This window comes from Cherax quadricarinatus, chromosome 58 (genome assembly GCF_038502225.1).
Source record: "Cherax quadricarinatus isolate ZL_2023a chromosome 58, ASM3850222v1, whole genome shotgun sequence".
In the NCBI taxonomy this organism is placed as follows: Eukaryota; Metazoa; Arthropoda; class Malacostraca; order Decapoda; family Parastacidae; genus Cherax; species Cherax quadricarinatus.
In genome coordinates, this window is record NC_091349.1 from 8,568,790 (window position 1) to 8,588,789 (window position 20,000).

General features: G+C 41.9%; 1 protein-coding gene across 1 annotated transcript in view; it reads left to right on the forward strand.

Annotated features, from left to right (window-relative positions):
• The window catches only part of LOC128697981 (transcription factor Sox-2), a 128,731-nt gene that overhangs the window by 37,174 nt on the left and 71,557 nt on the right, over nucleotides 1-20,000 (forward strand). The gene's annotated exons all lie outside the window — the stretch shown is intronic.

Sequence of the window (20,000 nt, forward strand, 5' to 3'; positions counted from 1 at the left end):
CCTCTACACTTCTTATCCAGGTGCATATACGCTTACTATAACCCACTTTTCATATCCAACCTTTATTTTACTCCAAATAATCCTTGAATTAATACACTTATACTCCCTCTTTTCCTGCCATAGCTTAACCTTCAACATTATTGCTACTCTTTCTTTAGGTCTAACTCTATTTGAAACCCTGACCTAATCCCACTTACTTCCCTCCACTGAAACTCTCCCACCCCCTTCAGCTTTGTTTCACTTAAAGCCAGGACATCCAGCTTCTTCTCATTCATAACATCCACAATCATCTCTTTCTTATCATTCGCACAACATCCTCGCACATTCAAACATCCCACTTTGATGGCTTTCTTCTTTTTCTTTTTAGTTGGCTATACAGTAGTAATAATAGCAATAATAACAGTAATAATAACAATAGTAATAACAGCAATAATAGCAGTAAGAATAACAATAATACTGACAGCAATAATAACAGTAATAAGAGTAATGTTAACAGTGATAACATGAATAATAATAATAGTAATAACAGTAATAACAACGATAATACCAAAAAAATAACAGTAATAATAAGAGTAATGGTGTGAATTCTTTACTGAAAGATTTAGAAAGTAACAGAAAATATACAAATCTCTTGGCTTCTCTCCCTCCCTTCCTTCCTTTCCTTTCTCCCTCCCTCTTCCCCCTCCTTCCCCCTCCCTCATCCTCTCATCCCCTCCCACGGGAACATTCAGTGGAACGGAGGCCTCTCAACGCTTGGGTGAACAAACTCCCCCTCCCTATCTCTCTCTCTCTCTCTCTCTCTCTCTCTCTCTCTCTCTCTCTCTCTCTCTCTCTCTCTCTCTCTCTCTCTCTCTCTCTTCCTCTCATCCCTCCTCCTTCTCTAGGCCTTTCTCCTCTTTCCGCATCATTCTCTTCATCTTCATCTCCCTGTCTCTCTTTGCCTCCTTGTGTCTGTGTCTCTCTGTTTGGGCCATCAGGCTTTCTGCAGTGTTCCTCCATTCTTATGTTCCTATGTTCTCTCTGTCTCTGTCTGTCTGTCTCTGTCTGTCTGTGACTCTCTCTCTCCTCTCTCTCTCTCTCTCTCTCTCTCTCTCTCTCTCTCTCTCTCTCTCTCTCTCTCTCTCTCTCTCTCTCTCTCTCTCTCTCTCTCTCTCTTCTCTCCCGGTTTTTACGAGGTTAGTTTAAGAGTTCCAACTTTTATTTTGAAGCCAGGAGCTGTTACCTAACTCACCTCATATGAAGTTTTTATTGTTATGAAACATACGAGTTGGGAACACTTTGAACTTGGAGCCAGCTGTGAACCAGCTGTGAGCCAGCTGTGAACCAGCTGTGAGCCAGCTGTGAATCAGCTGTGAGCAGCTGTGAATCAGCTGTGGGCCAGCTGTGAACCAGCTGTGAACCAGCTGTGAACCAGCTGTGAACCAGCTGTGAACCAGCTGTGAACCAGCTGTGAACCAGCTGTGAACCAGCTGTGAACCAGCTGTGAACCAGCTGTGAACCAGCTTTGGGTCAGCGATTTCATTTGGTCAATCGACTTTATTTCATGGATGTTGTTATACTCTACTAACATATTCCAGACTGGAGTCATTCTATTAATGAATGATCTCAGATGATGTTCTGGAGAAGGTTACAGTTAGAGTGTAGTTGCTGTTTGCTGCCCGTCTTGTGGTGTAGAAGCTGTCTTCTCTGTAGAGTGGAGTCAGGTGTTGGTACCTTGATAATATTGGTTTTGTGCATATCAGTAAGGCCACCCACATCCCTCCGGTGTTGAAGGTTCTGCTGACATGACAGATCTGTCCAGGCTTGGTCCAGGCGAGAGATGAGTCGTCTTCCTCTATTTTCTACTCTGTCCCGAAAGTCGTAGATGAGATACTGGACAAGTAATCCAAGACAATAGAGCATACTCAATTTGTGAGCACTTCTGTACCGCATACAGAGTCTTGCAGCCTGTACTATCAAGTAGGTACGAGATACACCTTAGTGCTGTTGACTTCTTGGCTGACTTGTTTTGCAAGATTTACCAAGTGATTCTTCGTAGACATTTTGAAGTCAGATTTCACCCCCTTAGATATCAACTTCATCCCCGGGTATCCACATTCTTCCATTCACTCTAATCACTGCTCCAGCATTACCATCATGCTGCCTAGAGACCATCATTCTTACCACTGGTCCAGCATTACCATCATGCTGCCTAGAGACCATCATTCTTACCACTGCTCCAGCATTACCATCATGGTACCTAGAAACTATCAAATTCGTTTTCTCAGGAGCAAAGGTAGCCTGCCATCGTTTACCCCAGGCTGATATTGTTGTAAGCTGGTGATTGATGTAACTTAGAGCAGCTGGCATTTCCTCTCTTGGATAAGTAAATGTCGGAGTAGAGTCACTTGTATTGGCATGGGATTCTGGGATGAGCTGAAAGTTACTGAAGTAGACATTCCTCAACAATGGACCAAGCACAGTTCCCTGTGGAACAATGGTACCGATTAAGTGTCTTGGTGACTTTCTTTCATTGAGAACTACTCTTAGAGATGTACCTTGAAGGTAATCACTGAGGAGGTGTAGAGCAGAGCCAGAGACTCCTAGTGCCTGTAGTTTTGGCAAGAGTCCCTGGTGCCATACTCGGTCGAAAGCGCCGACAATGTCCAGTGCTACAACGCAGTTGATCTGGTGCCACATAGTGGAGAGGTTTAACAGCAGATCAGCAGCAGAGTGACCTTTTCTGAGGCTATTTTCACGGTCACAAAATAGTGAGTGGTAGTCGAAAAATGTTGTCATTTGCCGTAGATTATTGTCTCAAGGATCTTGCCAGTGACTGACAGAAGTGACACTGGTTTGTAGTTGCTGATTTCCGCTCTGCTCTTCTTTTTGTGAACAGGGACTATATTTTTCTCTTTATACAGAGAAGGCCATTTACACTGTGCTAGGCAGTGTTGATAGATGCGAGTTAGAAATGTTGTTAGCTAGTCTGCACATCTACTCATCAATGTTGAGCTCAACTTATCTGGGCCCACAGCCTTTTCTTGGTTCAACGGTTCAAGAGGAAGATACACTTCATCCTGCCTTTTCGTCACCACTGACAACTTGGACATTGTTCTTGCCACCATCAAAGCTCCCCTAAGGATTTGCAACTTGACAGTAAAGTGTTTAACATGTTTTTCTTGATTGCTGGTAACAACAATCCTTTCCTTTCGATTGAAATATTATCTGGTGAATAACCTTGTCGGTCCTTGACCAAAGACCACCAGATTATGAAGCCCACTCTTCCTGAAGACACTTTTCTATTTATGTGTCAACCTACCATCTGGAATCAAAGTATGATGTATATTTGGACTTCTCCCATTTACCAACAGACTCGCCTGTGCAGGTTCTTGTTACAGATAGTGGGATGTCTCTTTTACCTTCTCTCAGCCTTGTACTGAGCAGTAACAGCCTCTCCACAACGAAAGCTGCACCAAAGCTGATCTGAAGGCTTCGTCACATACTGCAGGTGTAGGATGTACTTGTGCTGGAGAATAAGGATTAGTTCATTGAAGGCATTCACTTGGTTATCAACATCACCCTGGAGAAGTGCATTCCAATCGGTGGTGGCGAGCTCAGAGCGAAGGTCTGACCAGTTTCCTCTTTCCCACAGTAGGGTTGTTCGCGTAGATTCTCTACCTTATTCTGTTGGAATCCTCAGTGTCGTAAAAACATCTTTGTGGTTGGATGATCCAACATAGCCAAGAGATTTGTAAGTGAATGTACCTTCAGCTAGATCACTCGCTGCTGGGTCGAGGGAGGAGCCACAGATACAAGTAGGGAAGTCCATTTTATTTTCATGCAGATGCTGCATTAGTTCATCAGAATCCCTTTGTATAAAATGTTGGTTGAGGTCACCAAGAATTATACTATGTTGGAATTTGCGGTAAAGCAGAAGGGAGTCTATATTTTCCATCAGGAAGTTGATGAGGTCTGTACACTGCAGACGCCAGTAAGGAGGTACTTGTGTCGATGTACAACCTGTAAGAAGCTGTTCAGGGCTTTAGGTGATACTCAACATCAATGGACTGGACGCATGTGCTTGTACAAAAGCATACAACAACGCCTGCCCCTGACTGCCTGTCTCGTTTCATTCATGAGATGTGATCTGCAATTTTAGCAAAGTTTTCGGGAGTCCTGTCGTCCAAAAATGTCTCAACAACGGCGATCACATGAGGATGATGACTGTTCACGAAACTGTTCGTGAGCTCGCTAATATAGGTAATGAAGCCTGTAATGTTGACATGCAGGATGCACACAGACTGACTCATAATAATTGTGTTCAGCTTGTCTAAATAGGTGTGCAAGGTGAGTGCCCTTGAGTCCGGGAGGACACTGAGACGCTGCTCTGTGGTATTGCATAAGACACATAACTACCTGCCAGCTGTCTAGTGCGCAGCTGTCAGCGGTGTGACCCCTTTCAGTGACAGCCGGAGCACTGTCTAGGTGCCTGGGAGGGCAGTGACCCCTTGTGTTTTGCTGCTGATTCGGCAATTAATTTCCCTGTGCGTTCTGCTGCTGACTCTAGTGATTAGGTCCCAGCTGAGCCTGATGATTATGTACCTGCTGGGTGCGTGCGTGGGAGATGAAACGTGTGTGGGTTGCTACCTCACTCTCTTCCACGCCCGTTTCCACGCCCTCGCCCACGCCCTCGTCCACGCCCTACCAGATATACCCCTACCGCTCATGTTTTGACCCAGCACTCGTTCAAACAGTGTTGGTCAGTTGATTGATAGCCTCTGCAGTCAGAGGTGGAGAAGACTCTTGACTCGTGGCTGACAGATGGAGCAGGGATGTCAGATGTGCTGGCAGGTGTTGCAGCAAAGCTGTCAGCTCCAAGTGTCGCCTCTTCCGCGGTAGCCGAAGGAGTTGAAATTCAATCACCGTTTATGGTTTTACGAGCACCAGTTGTATGTTCAACTTTGGGAATCTTTATTGAGGAAACGTTTCACCAGTGTCTTCATCAGTCCAATACAGAGAAGAATGGTAGAAATAGAGGAGGACTTTGAGTTAATCAGTCCCACAGCCCTTGTAGAATTATATTCACACTACAGTAACAGATGAGGTAATCAGTCCCTCAGCCAAGATGCAGGTGTTCAGTACCGTAGTCTTGGCTCAACACCTGCAATATGTATCTAATTTTGCAACCTAAACAACGGTGTCAACATCAGTCGAAGAAGCTAATCCAATTGGCCTCTCCAGCCTATTTGCAATGGTTTGAAGATGATCTGCCAATACGTTCGTGGGAATGAGTGGTTATGATAAGGACCTGCCTTGTATGGGCCACTAGGAAGGAGAGGAGAGGACCACTCTCATATGCTAGTGTTTTAACTCATGATGGCGAGCTAGAACCTCCGATCATGAGTTAGAATCCCCCTGCATTTTTCTGAGTTATTTATTGAGAGTCGTTCGTCAAAAATGAGGAACCGAACACTTTCGAACATCTCTGAACACCTCCAAACACCTCCGAACATCTCTGGACACCTCCGAATACCTCCGAACACCTCTGAACATCTCTGAACACCTCCGAACACCTCCGAACATCACTGAACACCTCCGAACACCTCCGAACATCGCCGAACACCCCCAAAGACCTCTGAATATCTCCGAACACCTCCAAACCCCTCCTAACCCCTCTTAACCCCTTCTAACCCCTCCTAACCCCTTCTAACCCCTTCTAACCCCTCCTAACCCCTCCTTACCCCTCCTAACCCCTCCTAACCCCTCCTAACCCCTCCTAATCCCTCCGAACCCCTCCTAACCCCTTCTAACCCCTCCTAACCCCTCCTAACCCCTCCTAACCCCTCTTAACCCCTTCTAACCCCTCCTAACCCCTTCTAACCCCTCCTAACCCCTCCTAACCCCTCCTTACCCCTCCTAACCCCTCCTAACCCCTCCTAACCCCTCCTAACCCCTCTTAACCCCTTCTAACCCCTCCTAACCCCTTCTAACCCCTCCTAACCCTTCTAACCCCTCCTAACCCTCCTAACCCCTCCTAACCCCTCCTAACCCCTAACCCTCCTAACCTCTCCTAACCCCTCCTAACCCCTCCTAACCCCCCCTAACCCCTCCTAACCTCTCCTAACCCCTACTCATGAACTTTCTGTGGTCAGTTATCCGAGCACTCCCATTATATACACGGGTATCTGAACATTCCCATTATTTGTTCACTTATCCGAACTTTCCTGCTACATACTTAGTTATCCGAACACTCTTGCTGTATACTCAGTTATCCGAACACTTTAGTTATTTGTTGAATTACTCGAAAACTGCAGTTATTTATTCACTTATCCGAGCACTCCTGTTATTCTGTTATCCGAGCACTCCTGTTATTCTGTTATCCGAGCACTCCTGATATTCAGTTTTCCGAACACTCCCACTATTTTTCCCAAAACTGCAGTTATTTATTCACCTATCCGAACACACCCATTATTTATTCAGTTTTCCGAATACTCCTGCTATTTATTCATTTATCCGAGCATTTCCACTAATTATTCAGTTATCCGAACACTCCCGTTATTTACTCAGTTATCCCAAAAGTTCAGTTATTTATTTGGTTATCCGAACACCCCCCCTCCGTTATTTACTCAGTTATCCGAACACTGCCGTCTCTTCCCCTCGCTCCGGCCCCTTCAGCTTAAACCGCAAATATTCGCTGTCGGTACAATATTGGCGGTCGTCTTAGTCGGGGAAATAATTCGGCTTATCGGCCGAATTTTTCCCCCTTTTTTCTTGTTTTTCTTCCCTGCCGTTGGGAGAGGTTAACGGCCGTTTGCTGGCAGTTAGATGGCATGTAGGAAGGATTGGTTACCGTTAACTGCTGTTGAATTTCGCTGGGACCGGTGAAGGCCGTTAAAAGCCGTTGGGAGTCCGTTGGATGCCGTTGAAAGCCGTTGAGGGTTCGTTGGATGCTGTTAAAAGCCGTTGGGGTCCGTTGGATGCCGTTGAAAGAAGTTGGGGATCCGTTAGATGCTGTTAAAAGCCGTTGGGGTCCGTTGGATGCCGTTGAAAGCCGTTCGGGGTTCGTTGGATGCTGTTAAAAGCCGTTGGGGGTCAGTTGGATGCCGTTGAAAGCCGTTGGGGGTCAATTGGATGCTGTTAAAAGCCGTTTGAGTCCGTTGAATGTCGTTAAAAGCCGTTGAGAGTTTGTTGGATGCCCTTAAAAGCCGTTGGGAGTCTGTTGGATGTCCTTAAAAGCCATTGGGAGTCGGTTGGATGCAATTAAAAAAATCTTGAGCCACTGGAGCCCGTTGAAAGCCGTTGGGAACCGTTTACTGCCGTTGAGAACTACTGGATGCCGTTGAGAATTGATAGATAACGCTTAATGTCTTTGGAGAGAGTCAGAAACGCTTCCTTTGCCGTTGCTCACCGTTCGCTGCCATTTGCCCGTTTAATTTTTGCCCTTTGGAAAGAGTTGAGAACCTTTGGACTTCTGTTGGAAGACTTCCGTTGCCGCAACAGTCATAATATAGCCTATTGATTTACGGTTTTTTCTAGGTAAAAAAATTAGATTTTTTAGAAGCGACATAAATTTTAATTTTGATTTTGTTCTCGGGTGGTGTGGGAGTTTGATAGAGAAGACGTTTCGAGCACTCTGTTATGAAGACTTTTCGAGCACCCTGTTAAGAAGACTTTTCAAGCACTGTTAAGAAGACTTTTCGAGCACTCTGTTAAGACGTTTCGAGCACTCTGTTAAGAAGACTTTTCGAGCACTCTGTTAAGAAGACGTTTCGAGCACTCTGTTAAGAAGACTTTTCGAGCACTCTGTTAAGACGTTTCGAGCACTCTGTTAAGAAGACTTTTCTAGTACTCTGTTAAGGAGACGTTTCGAGCACTCTGTTAAGAAAACTTTTCGAGCACTCTGTTAAGGAGACGTTTCGAGCACTCTGTTAAGGAGACGTTTCGAGCACTCTGTTAAGGAGACGTTTCGAGCACTTTGTTAAGAAGACTTTTCGAGCACTCTGTTAAGGAGACGTTTCGAGCACTCTGTTAAGGAGACGTTTCGAGCATTCTGTTAAGGAGACGTTTCGAGCACTCTGTTAAGGAGACGTTTCGAGCACTCTGTTAAGGAGACGTTTCGAGCACTCTGTTAAGGAGACGTTTCGAGCACTTTGTTAAGAAGACTTTTCGAGCACTCTGTTAAGGAGACGTTTCGAGCACTCTGTTAAGACTTTTCGAGCACTCTGTTAAGGAGACGTTTCGAGCATTCTGTTAAGGAGACGTTTCGAGCACTCTGTTAAGGAGACGTTTCGAGCACTTTGTTAAGAAGACGTTTCACCTAAGTCTTGTGACTCGGTCTAAAAAAATTAACGTCTCTCTTAAGTGAGGCGACCTCGACCGCTCAAGATGTTTCGCCCTCGCCGGCGGTCGAAACGTCTTCAGGTGAAGACGCTTCTATCTATCTCTCTCTCTCTCTCTCTCTCCTACCATCAATATCGAAAAATAGATAGCTAGAGTGAGAAAGAGAGAGAGAGAGAGAGAGAGAGAGAGAGAGAGAGAGAGAGAGAGAGAGAGATGTGATGTCTCAGCAAGACCGAGGCTTAGGTCCAGTGTCTTAAATATAGAGAACATAGGGAAAGGGGACATCTTAGAAGGGGGTTTAGGGGAAGGGGAGTATGAAGGGGTGAAGTTTTAGGGGGTAAGAAGGGTGAGTTTGGTTTAGAGGGAGGGAGGGAGGATGGGGTGATATTAGGGGGTAAAAGTAAGAGCGGAATTTAAGGGTAGGGGAGGCGTGTTGTTTTAAATGGTTGGCTTAGGGGGAAGGGGTGTGATGGGTGGGGGTGTGATGAGTGGGGGTGTGATGGGTGGGGGTGTGATGGGTGGGGGTGTGATTAGGGCGTGATGGGTGGGGTGTGATGGGTAGGGGTGTGATGGATGGGGTGTGATGGATGGGGTGTGATGGGTGGGGTGTGATGGGTGGGGGTGTGAAAAGTTTGGGGTGTAATGGGTGGGGGTGTGATGGGTGTGGATGTGGGCGGATGGGCGTGGGTTACATGCTGTTCTCTGTCATTCGGAATTATAACGCCTCAGTAACTTGTCCCTCCCTCCCTCCCTCCCTCCCTCCCTCCCTAACTCTACCCTCCCTCTCTCTCTTCTTCCTTTATCCATCAATAGTAATAATAATAATAATAATAATAATTATAATAATAATTAATAATAATATATTGTCACTTGTCATGATAGTGTTGGAAGAGTGAGGGGAGAGGCAGGGGGAAGGGAGAGAGGTAGGGGAATGGGAGAGGAAGGGAGAGGGGAGAAACAGGGGTGAGAGAAGGGGAATATAATCTGCGTGTCCTGTGTAATAATTCCCCTTCCCCTCTAACTTCCTTTCTTTCCCTTTTTAGTCTCCCTTATAACCCCCTTATCTCCTTATAACCTCCCTTTCCCCTCCCTTTAAATCCCACAATCTTCCCCTCGTTCTTTCCCTTTAGATCTCTCTCTCTCTCTCTCTCTCTCTCTCTCTCTCTCTCTCTCTCTCTCTCTCTCTCTCTCTCTCTCTCTCTCTCTCTCTCTCTCTCTCTCTCTCTCTCTCTCTCTCTCTCTCTCTCTCTCTCTCTCTTTACTCCCTTATCATTTGAATTTTGCTTTCAGTTTCATTTGCCTCTTCATTTTTTCACTCTTCCATTCTTTCTCCCTTTTCTCTTTTCCTTTAATTTGAAAAAAGGGGCAATCTGCCCCTTTACCTCTTGGAATTATCTAAATTCTTCTTTTTCACTTCTAAGGTGAAGGGAGGATAAGGGTGGGGGTTACATTACCCATTTCTCCAACCACCCTCCCCAACGTCTCCTCCATTTCTTTCTTCTGTCAACCCCTTCCTTAACCCCTCCCTTAACCCCTCCCTAAACCCTTACCTTAACCCCTCTCTTAACCCCTCCCTTAACCTCCCTTAACCCTCCTTAACCCCTACCCAACTTATTCTCCACTCCTATCCTTCCTCAAATCCTCCTCCAACCCTCCCTCCCTTAACCCCCCTCCAATACTTCCCTCCCTTAACCCCTCCCCTTAACATCTCCATCTAAAACACCCCCCTCCTCTCTCCATCAACCCCTCCCTCCCCCCTCCCCCAGCCTCACACCCTACAATTTACTGACTATTACAGAGTATTACCCTGGGATAATATTCCTCTCTTTAAATACTTAATATAAATATCTCCTTCCCTCTCGAGTATCTCCCCTCCCCTCCTCCCCTCCCCACAATTCCTGATTTATGGATTTGTATCCACGAATTTCACGTGAAAATTTATTTTTTTGTAATTTAGTAAAAAAAAATTTTTTTTTTTGTGATTTGTGCTAAAAATCGTGATTTTTTTTTCTTTTTTTTTATGATTTGTGTTTTATAAATCATGATTTTTTTTTTCGGTGAGTTTTGTTTACAAAAAAAATCGTGATTTTTTTTTATGATTTGTGTTTTATAAATCGTGATTTTTGTTTACAAAAAAAAATAACGATTTTTTGATGATTTGTTTTAAAATTCGGGATTTTTTGATAATTTGTATTTTATAAATCGTGAGAAAAAAAATTGTGATTTGTGTTAAAAATCGAGAATTTTGTAATAATTTGTGTTAAAAAAAATCGTAATTTTATGGTGATTTACGTTTAAAATATCGCGATTTTTTTTTGGGGGGGGGGATGATTTACATTTACAAAAAAATCATAAACATTTACATACTGACAAAGAGTGAATTGTGCTTTTTTTTTTCCTTCTGTGATTTGTATAATTCCGATGATTTGCATTGCAAATTTAATGATTTTCTTATTATCTGATTTTTTTAAAATCGTATATTTAGTGATATGTGTTTATTGATTTTTTTCTTTAGTGTTTCCCATGCATGATGTGTGTGCATGTGTTTGTGTTTCTTGCATGTGTATGATTTGTATTCTTGCACATCCATGTATATTTAGAATTTTAATATATATATATATATATATATATATAAATATAAATATATGTATATATATATATATATATATATATATATATATATATATATATATATATATATATATATATATATATATATATATATATATATATATATATATATTCGTGCAGAATAGGTAATATTGGTCAATTATCATGAACTCTTTTAAAATTAAGTCCTTTCTAGTTTTTTTTTTTTTGAGAGTGAAAAAGCGGAAGTGACAAATTGAAGGATTAAAATTTTGAAAATTTTGAGGAGAAAGTCTGAGAGTTTGTGAGTCTTAATGATTCCTTCTTCTTGCTACCATTATCCTGTGTCCCTTCTTTCTTCTTTTATCTTCTTCTTCTGTGTGTCTGTTTGTCTGTCTGTCTGTCTGTCTGTCTGTCTGTCTCTCTCTCTCTCTCTCTCTCTCTCTCTCTCTCTCTCTCTCTCTCTCTCTCTCTCTCTCTCTCTCTCTCTCTCTCTCTCTCTCTATATATCTATCTATCTATCTATCTCTCTTTCTCTCTCTCTCGCTCCATTACCCAGTTATCGCTAGGGTTATCGTTACTAATTCAATCATACGATAACCACCCAATCGTAAAGGATAGATTACCAACACACACACACACACATACATACACACACACACACACATATGTATATATATATATATATATATATATAATATATATATATATACATATATATATAATATATATATAGTGTATATGTATATATAGTGTATATATATAGTGTATATATGTAGTGTTAGAGTGTTCAGCAGAAGTTTGTGGTTACAGGAAAGTGGGTGCAGGAGGGAAGAGGAGCGATTGGTGGAATGATGATGTAAAGAGAGTAGTAAGGGAGAAAAAGTTAGCATATGAGAAGTTTTTACAAAGTAGAAGTGATGCAAGGAGGGAAGAGTATATGGAGAAAAAGAGAGAAGTTAAGAGAGTGGTGAAGCAATGTAAAAAGAGAGCAAATGAGAGAGTGGGTGAGATGTTATCAACAAATTTTGTTGAAAATAAGAAAAAGTTTTGGAGTGAGATTAACAAGTTAAGAAAGCCTAGAGAACAAATGGATTTGTCAGTTAAAAATAGGAGAGGAGCTTTATTAAATGGAGAGTTAGAGGTATTGGGAAGATGGAAGGAATATTTTGAGGAATTGTTAAATGTTGATGAAGATAGGGAAGCTGTGATTTCGTGTATAGGGCAAGGAGGAATAACATCTTGTAGGAGTGAGGAAGAGCCAGTTGTGAGTGTGGGGGAAGTTCGTGAGGCAGTAGGTAAAATGAAAGGGGGTAAGGCAGCCGGGATTGATGGGATAAAGATAGAAATGTTAAAAGCAGGTGGGGATATAGTTTTGGAGTGGTTGGTGCAATTATTTAATAAATGTATGGAAGAGGGTAAGGTACCTAGGGATTGGCAGAGAGCATGCATAGTTCCTTTGTATAAAGGCAAAGGGGATAAAAGAGAGTGCAAAAATTATAGGGGGATAAGTCTGTTGAGTGTACCTGGTAAAGTGTATGGTAGAGTTATAATTGAAAGAATTAAGAGTAAGACGGAGAATAGGATAGCAGATGAACAAGGAGGCTTTAGGAAAGGTAGGGGGTGTGTGGACCAGGTGTTTACAGTGAAACATATAAGTGAACAGTATTTAGATAGAGGTCTTTGTGGCATTTATATTTGGAAAAGGCGTAGGGTGGATAGGGGGGCAATGTGGCAGATGTTGCAAGTGTATGGTGTAGGAGGTAGGTTACTGAAAGCAGTGAAGAGTTTTTACGAGGATAGTGAGGCTCAAGTTAGAGTATGTAGGAAAGAGGGAAATTTTTTCCCAGTAAAAGTAGGCCTTAGACAAGGATGTGTGATGTCACCGTGGTTGTTTAATATATTTATAGATGGGGTTGTAAGAGAAGTAAATGCGAGGGTTTTGGCAAGAGGCGTGGAGTTAAAAGATAAAGAATCACACACAAAGTGGGAGTTGTCACAGCTGCTCTTTGCTGATGACACTGTGCTCTTGGGAGATTCTGAAGAGAAGTTGCAGAGATTGGTGGATGAATTTGGTAGGGTGTGCAAAAGAAGAAAATTAAAGGTGAATACAGGAAAGAGTAAGGTTATGAGGATAACAAAAAGATTAGGTGATGAAAGATTGAATATCAGATTGGAGGGAGAGAGTATGGAGGAGGTGAACGTATTCAGATATTTGGGAGTGGACGTGTCAGCGGATGGGTCTATGAAAGATGAGGTGAATCATAGAATTGATGAGGGAAAAAGAGTGAGTGGTGCACTTAGGAGTCTGTGGAAACAAAGAACTTTGTCCTTGGAGGCAAAGAGGGGAATGTATGAGAGTATAGTTTTACCAACGCTCTTATATGGGTGTGAAGCGTGGGTGATGAATGTTGCAGCGAGGAGAAGGCTGGAGGCAGTGGAGATGTCATGTCTGAGGGCAATGTGTGGTGTGAATATAATGCAGAGAATTCGTAGTTTGGAAGTTAGGAGGAGGTGCGGGATTACCAAAACTGTTGTCCAGAGGGCTGAGGAAGGGTTGTTGAGGTGGTTCGGACATGTAGAGAGAATGGAGCGAAACAGAATGACTTCAAGAGTGTATCAGTCTGTAGTGGAAGGAAGGCGGGGTAGGGGTCGGCCTAGGAAGGGTTGGAGGGAGGGGGTAAAGGAGGTTTTGTGTGCGAGGGCTTGGACTTCCAGCAGGCATGCGTGAGCGTGTTTGATAGGAGTGAATGGAGACAAATGGTTTTTAATACTTGACGTGCTGTTGGAGTGTGAGCAAAGTAACATTTATGAAGGGATTCAGGGAAACCGGCAGCCGGACTTGAGTCCTGGAGATGGGAAGTACAGTGCCTGCACTCTGAAGGAGGGGTGTTAATGTTGCAGTTTAAAAACTGTAGTGTAAAGCACCCTTCTGGCAAGACAGTGATGGAGTGAATGATGGTGAAAGTTTTTCTTTTTCGGGCCACCCTGCCTTGGTGGGAATCGGCCGGTGTGATAATAAATATATATATATATATATATATATATATATATATATATATATATATATATATATATATATATATATATGTATATAACTTAAGTGAGTGCAGCTTTAAGAAGAGGTATGATAAAGCTCATGGAGCACGGAGACAGTGGATATAGTAGCGACCAGTGAAGAGGCGGGGCCAAGAGCTATGACTCGACCCCTGCAACCACAAATAGGTGAGTACACACACACAAATATCAACAAAATAAAATAATACTACACCATTTCAAGATTATTATTATTATTATTATTATTATTATTATTATTATTATTATTATTATTATTATTATTATTATTATTATTATTATTATTATTATAGGAAAATGAAGTAGTGTGAGCTATAACTATTGTAAATTTTTCATAATAGAATCAAGAATGAGGTAATGTGAGCTGTAACTATTATAAATCTCACATAATAAATAAGAAAAATGAGGTTGTGTAAGCTATAACTATCGTAAATTTGACATAACAAATGCGTTTTAAGAATGAGGGAACTGTGGGCTATAACTATCGTAAAGTGTAAAAAAAAAAATACAATAATGCAACAAATAGAATCAAACAACACCATAAACTACAACTGATGAAAAATAAATTAAAAAAATCGTATGGAAAACGTATCCTGTGTACAGGTGTTATGGACTCCATCACACATTAGATTACTCCTTCTTGATAAAGTTGTTTGTCAAGTACCATGAAGGAGAATGTGGAATATAACTTTGGTGTATTTGTGTCTAGCATTTGGAATAATATTAGAAGTAATTAGTGAAAGTGAATGTTATAGGGATGCGGTGAGAAGCCTGAGTATATCTGTAAGTTACCATGATAACATGAACGTAGATAAGTGTGTTTATGTAGCGACTTGCAATGTGAATACTGATGTTGTAGTGGCCAGACTTAGGCTTGGTTACAAGTACTTCTGACAGTCTGACAGACACACAGACTGACTGATGATCCAGTGGTCAGATTTAGCCTTGGTTACAAGTACTTCTGACAGTCTGACAGACACACAGACTGACTGATGATCCAGTGGTCAGATTTAGCCTTGGTTACAAGTACTTCTGACAGTCTGACAGACACACAGACTGACTGATGATCCAGTGGCCAGATTTAGGCTTGGTTACAAGTACTACTGACAGTCTGACAGACACATAGACTGACTGATGATCCAGTGGTCAGATTTAGGCTTGGTTACAAGTACTACTGACAGTCTGACAGACACATAGACTGACTGATGATCCAGTGGTCAGATTTAGCCTTGGTTACAAGTACTACTGACAGTCTGACAGACACATAGACTGACTGATGATCCAGTGGTCAGATTTAGGCTTGGTTACAAGTACTACTGACAGTCTGACAGACACATAGACTGACTGATGATCCAGTGGTCAGATTTAGGCTTGGTTACAAGTACTACTGACAGTCTGACAGACACACAGACTGACTGATGATCCAGTGGTCAGATTTATGCTTGGTTACAAGTACTTCTGACAGTCTGACAGACACACAGACTGACTGATGATCCAGTGGCCAGATTTAGGCTTGGTTACAAGTACTTCTGACAGTCTGACAGACACATAGACTGACTGATGATCCAGTGGCCAGATTTATGCTTGGTTACAAGTACTTCTGACAGTCTGACAGACACACAGACTGACTGATGATCCAGTGGCCAGATTTAGGCTTGGTTACAAGTACTACTGACAGTCTGACAGACACACAGACTGACTGATGATCCAGTGGCCAGATTTAGGCTTGGTTACAAGTACTTCTGACAGTCTGACAGACACATAGAAGACGATCAGACCAAATGCAAATTATGTGGCTAGCCTTATGGTCACTATCTATAACACTATATACTTAATTGTCCACTTATTGAGAAATATATAGTATTATAACCTATGTGACATGTCAAGATATCTTATTAATGAAACTAAGATATCAGATACATTAAGCAAATTTCCTAAATTTGCTTGTAACAGATAAGTGAACTGTACATATAAATCCAGATATACTCCTGTTAACCCTTTTGGGGCCTAGTTTCTAGGCCTATTGTGTATCCATATGCTCTTGCGCTACCCTCCACAGGATAGATATGGGGTGGACCATAAACTAATCACTTCGGAGGCAAAATCTAAAAAACATCTAACACACAAACAACCCTCACAGAGACAGAAAACCTTATAACAACGTTTCAGCCCAACGAAAACTTATTAAAGAGTGAGAGAGATGAGTGTGGGAAGTTAAGTTACCCCTCGGTAAACTTACGTCATGTGGAACACTAAATGTCCACTGGAACATTTATTGATATTTAGGATTCAAGACTTTATCAATAATACATTTTAACGTGACGTTTACTGACACCTTCGAATTTTATTACCCTAATTTTCTGTAGCTGATATTAATATTTTGGTTCCAGATTGTATTTTTATTTTATTTTTTTTTTAATCGCCGGTACTCTCGGCCCGGGTCTTTTCCAATAGTGGTGACCCGGCCTTGGCTCAGTATCTGGGGAGTATCTCGAGACCTAAGTCTCCCATGAGGAGGTACAAGTACCCCCTCCTCTTTGGGACCAACTGTCCCCAGGCCTAGCCACATTCCCCGCCCTCACAGGGCACGTAGGGAAAAACCAGGCCTCTGGTCTGCCATCCCCGCCCATGGGGTCTAATGGGAATGACAGTCTTGTGAGCTGTAAGCTCGAGTTCAGGCACCTACCCTACCCTAGAAGGGCTAGGCAGTGTCGATCTTTATTATTATTATTATTATTATTATTATTATTATTATTATTATTATTATTATTATTAAAGATTAGCCGGTATTCTCCCGGCCCGGGCCTTTTCCAAGTGGTGGCCCGGCCTTGGCTCCCATGGGAGGAGGCACAAGTACCTCCTCATCTTTGGGACCAACTGTCCCCAGGCCTAGCCACAAGCTAGGCCTCTCTGGTCTGCCATCCCCGCCCCAAGGGGGCTAATGGGAATGACAGTCTTATGAGCTAAAGGCTCGGGCTCAGGCACCTACCCTACCCTAGAAGGGTTAGGCATGGTGTCGATATTTTTTTTTTTTTTTTTTTTTTTTTTTTTAAGATTGTTCGCGAAGGCGAGGGTCTGGCGGAATGGAAAGTTGAAGCTAGGAGAATTATATGTAAATATTAATATTCCTGGAAATTGATGGAGGTGGGAGAGGCGGGAGGTGATAATGTTTATCATTATTGATTTATATACTTGTTCAAAGTTGTCGTAAATGCAAGCGTTGGTTTAATATTTAAAGAATGTTGGTGTGTTCGTGTGGGGTGAGGCCAGTTAGTCACGGCAGCAGTAGTAAACTATGTAGTGGGAAGAAATCTTAAAACAAACAATTAAGTGGTTGTAACTGACCGGTAAGCCAGCGGAATGCCTCGGTCAGATTACCAAAAGTCCAAACGGCGGGTCATCATCTAAGACCCTCGTCAGGAAACATTTGTCCTGTTTCCTGATGAACTTAACTAAGAACAAACACAAATAACAATGGTTATAATCATAACCATGATTTTAAAGAAGTGAACCGGAAAGCCAGCAGAAGGTCTCGATCAAATGACAAGAACCCAGCTGTGGGTTATCATATGACTACGTCCCACGTCACGAAACACTTGTCTCGTTTCCTGACAAACCTTACCCAACCTAATTTTAAAAGAAACTTATTGCAAGACGACTAAACAAGAACGACGAAAATGAACGACACTCCCCTACCAGCTGGAAGACCCAGGCAGGTCGTACCACCGAACATCATCATTAAAACAAATGGCTTTATATATGAGTATAATTTTTAAAAAAGGTAAGCCAGTGGAAGGCCTCCGGTAGGTGACCAAAAGCTCCGGCTGCGGGTCATCATATAATTAAAGACCCCTCGTCACGAAACACTTCTCCTGTTTCCTGACAAATCTGACCTAACCCAACCTAAGCAACATATATATATAATATATATATATATATATATATATATATATATATATATATATATATATATATATATATATATATATATATATATATATATATATATATATATATATATATATATATATATATGCTAAGAATTAAAGAATAGTTACTTGTTTTATAGATATTAAATGGTATATTCACTCAGGAGATTTATATAGGCTTTCTATAGGCCTTAACCCTAACCAGCCCTGAAGGCTTAGAGTATAATCAAAATACCTGCCCATCTTAGAGGAAAAAAAATAGGCTGTGGGGGGAGGGGAGGATTCTAACGGCCTGCTAGCTATAAGCCTACACCAGAGGTCAAAGATAAAAGACTCACAACCGTTGGAATCCGGCTCAATTCCCGGGGAGGGGATAGATGTATGTAGGTGCAAGACTCCTTACACCTGCTGACGCTCATCATCTAGTACTAAATAGGTACCTGAGTATTAGTGGATTGTTGGAAGTGGCTTCCTGGGGACGGTCAATAATATATATATATATATATATTATAATATATATATATATATATATATATATATATATATATATATATATATATATATATATATATATACATACATACATACATACACATATCAATAACAACACTGCGACTAGGCAAGGACTCGAACCCATGTCGTTTTGACGTGCTTCATGGTGAGCGAAAATCACATGACGCTCTATATCGAATTTAGTAAGACCTCGATAGACTAAAACTAAATGAGTGAGACATGTCTGGACGTTGATAGATTGTGAAGGCAGCTTAATTATCTCTAACACCTGGTGTGAGACAGAAATTATCTCTAACACCTGGTGTGAGACAGATAGTGAAGGAGGGGCACTCGTAACGTGATAAATTGGGAAAAAGGCAGGAGGTGGTTATAGATTTTTTGATGAGTAGGAGAGAGAGAGAGAGAGAGAGAGAGAGAGAGAGAGAGAGAGAGAGAGAGAGAGAGAGAGAGAGAGAGAGTGAGAGAGAGAGAGAGAGAGAGAGAGAGAGAGAGAGAGGCTTTCTGACAGTTTTTTTAAGGGAATAATTTTTAGGTGAATGGGGTTTCGTGTGGGGGGGAGGGATTTTTAGTAGTTTTCGGGGGTCACCGCCCCCGTGGCCCGGTCCCAGATCAGGCCTCCTGGTTGTTGGCTTGATCGACCAGGCTGTTAGTGTCTGTTGACTGTATAATTCATCTTATGCGTGTGGGGGTTCAATACGCACCTGTAGGAACCATCCCATGCGTGTTGGGGTTCAATACGCACCTGTAGGAACCATCCCATGCGTGTTGGGGTTCAATACGCACCTGTAGGAACCATCCCATGCGTGTTGGGGTTCAATACGCACCTGTATGAACCATCCCATGCGCGTTGGGGTTTAATACGCACCTGTAGGAACTATTCCGTGCGTGTTGGGGTCTAATGCGTGGCTGTAGGGACCATCCCATGCGTGTGGGGGTCTAATGCGTGGCTGTAGGGACCATCCCATACGTGTGGGGGTCTAATGCGTGGCTGTAGGGATCATCCCATGCGTGTGGGGGTCTAATGCGTGGCTGTAGGGACCATCCCATGCGTGTGGGGGTCTAATGCGTGGCTGTAGGGACCATCCCATGCGTGTGGGGGTTCTCTCATCTAAATGCTGCCTTGGTTGTATGCGTGAGTTGCGTGTTACGTGCGTGAGTGCGAGGTCCGTGTTGCGTGAGTGCGAGGTGAGTGCGTGTTGCGTGTACTCACTCAACCCAGACAATAAACAATAATATTACACATTAAAACTCACATTTCTTCCACAAGTTTATTATAAAAAAAAATTAAATTAAATTAAATCATGTTTATATATATATATATATATATATATATATATATATATATATATATATATATATATATATATATATATATATATATATATATATATATATATATATATATATATAATATTTCGATTAGATTTTTTTTATTTATTCGACGGAATTGTAAAAAAAATATATATATTAAGAAATTAACAACTGAATTTTTTTCGGGAAGATTTATGGGAATTTTGCGTTTAATGAAGCGATTTATTGTAGGAAATTGTGGTGTTTGGTGGTGTTTTAAAC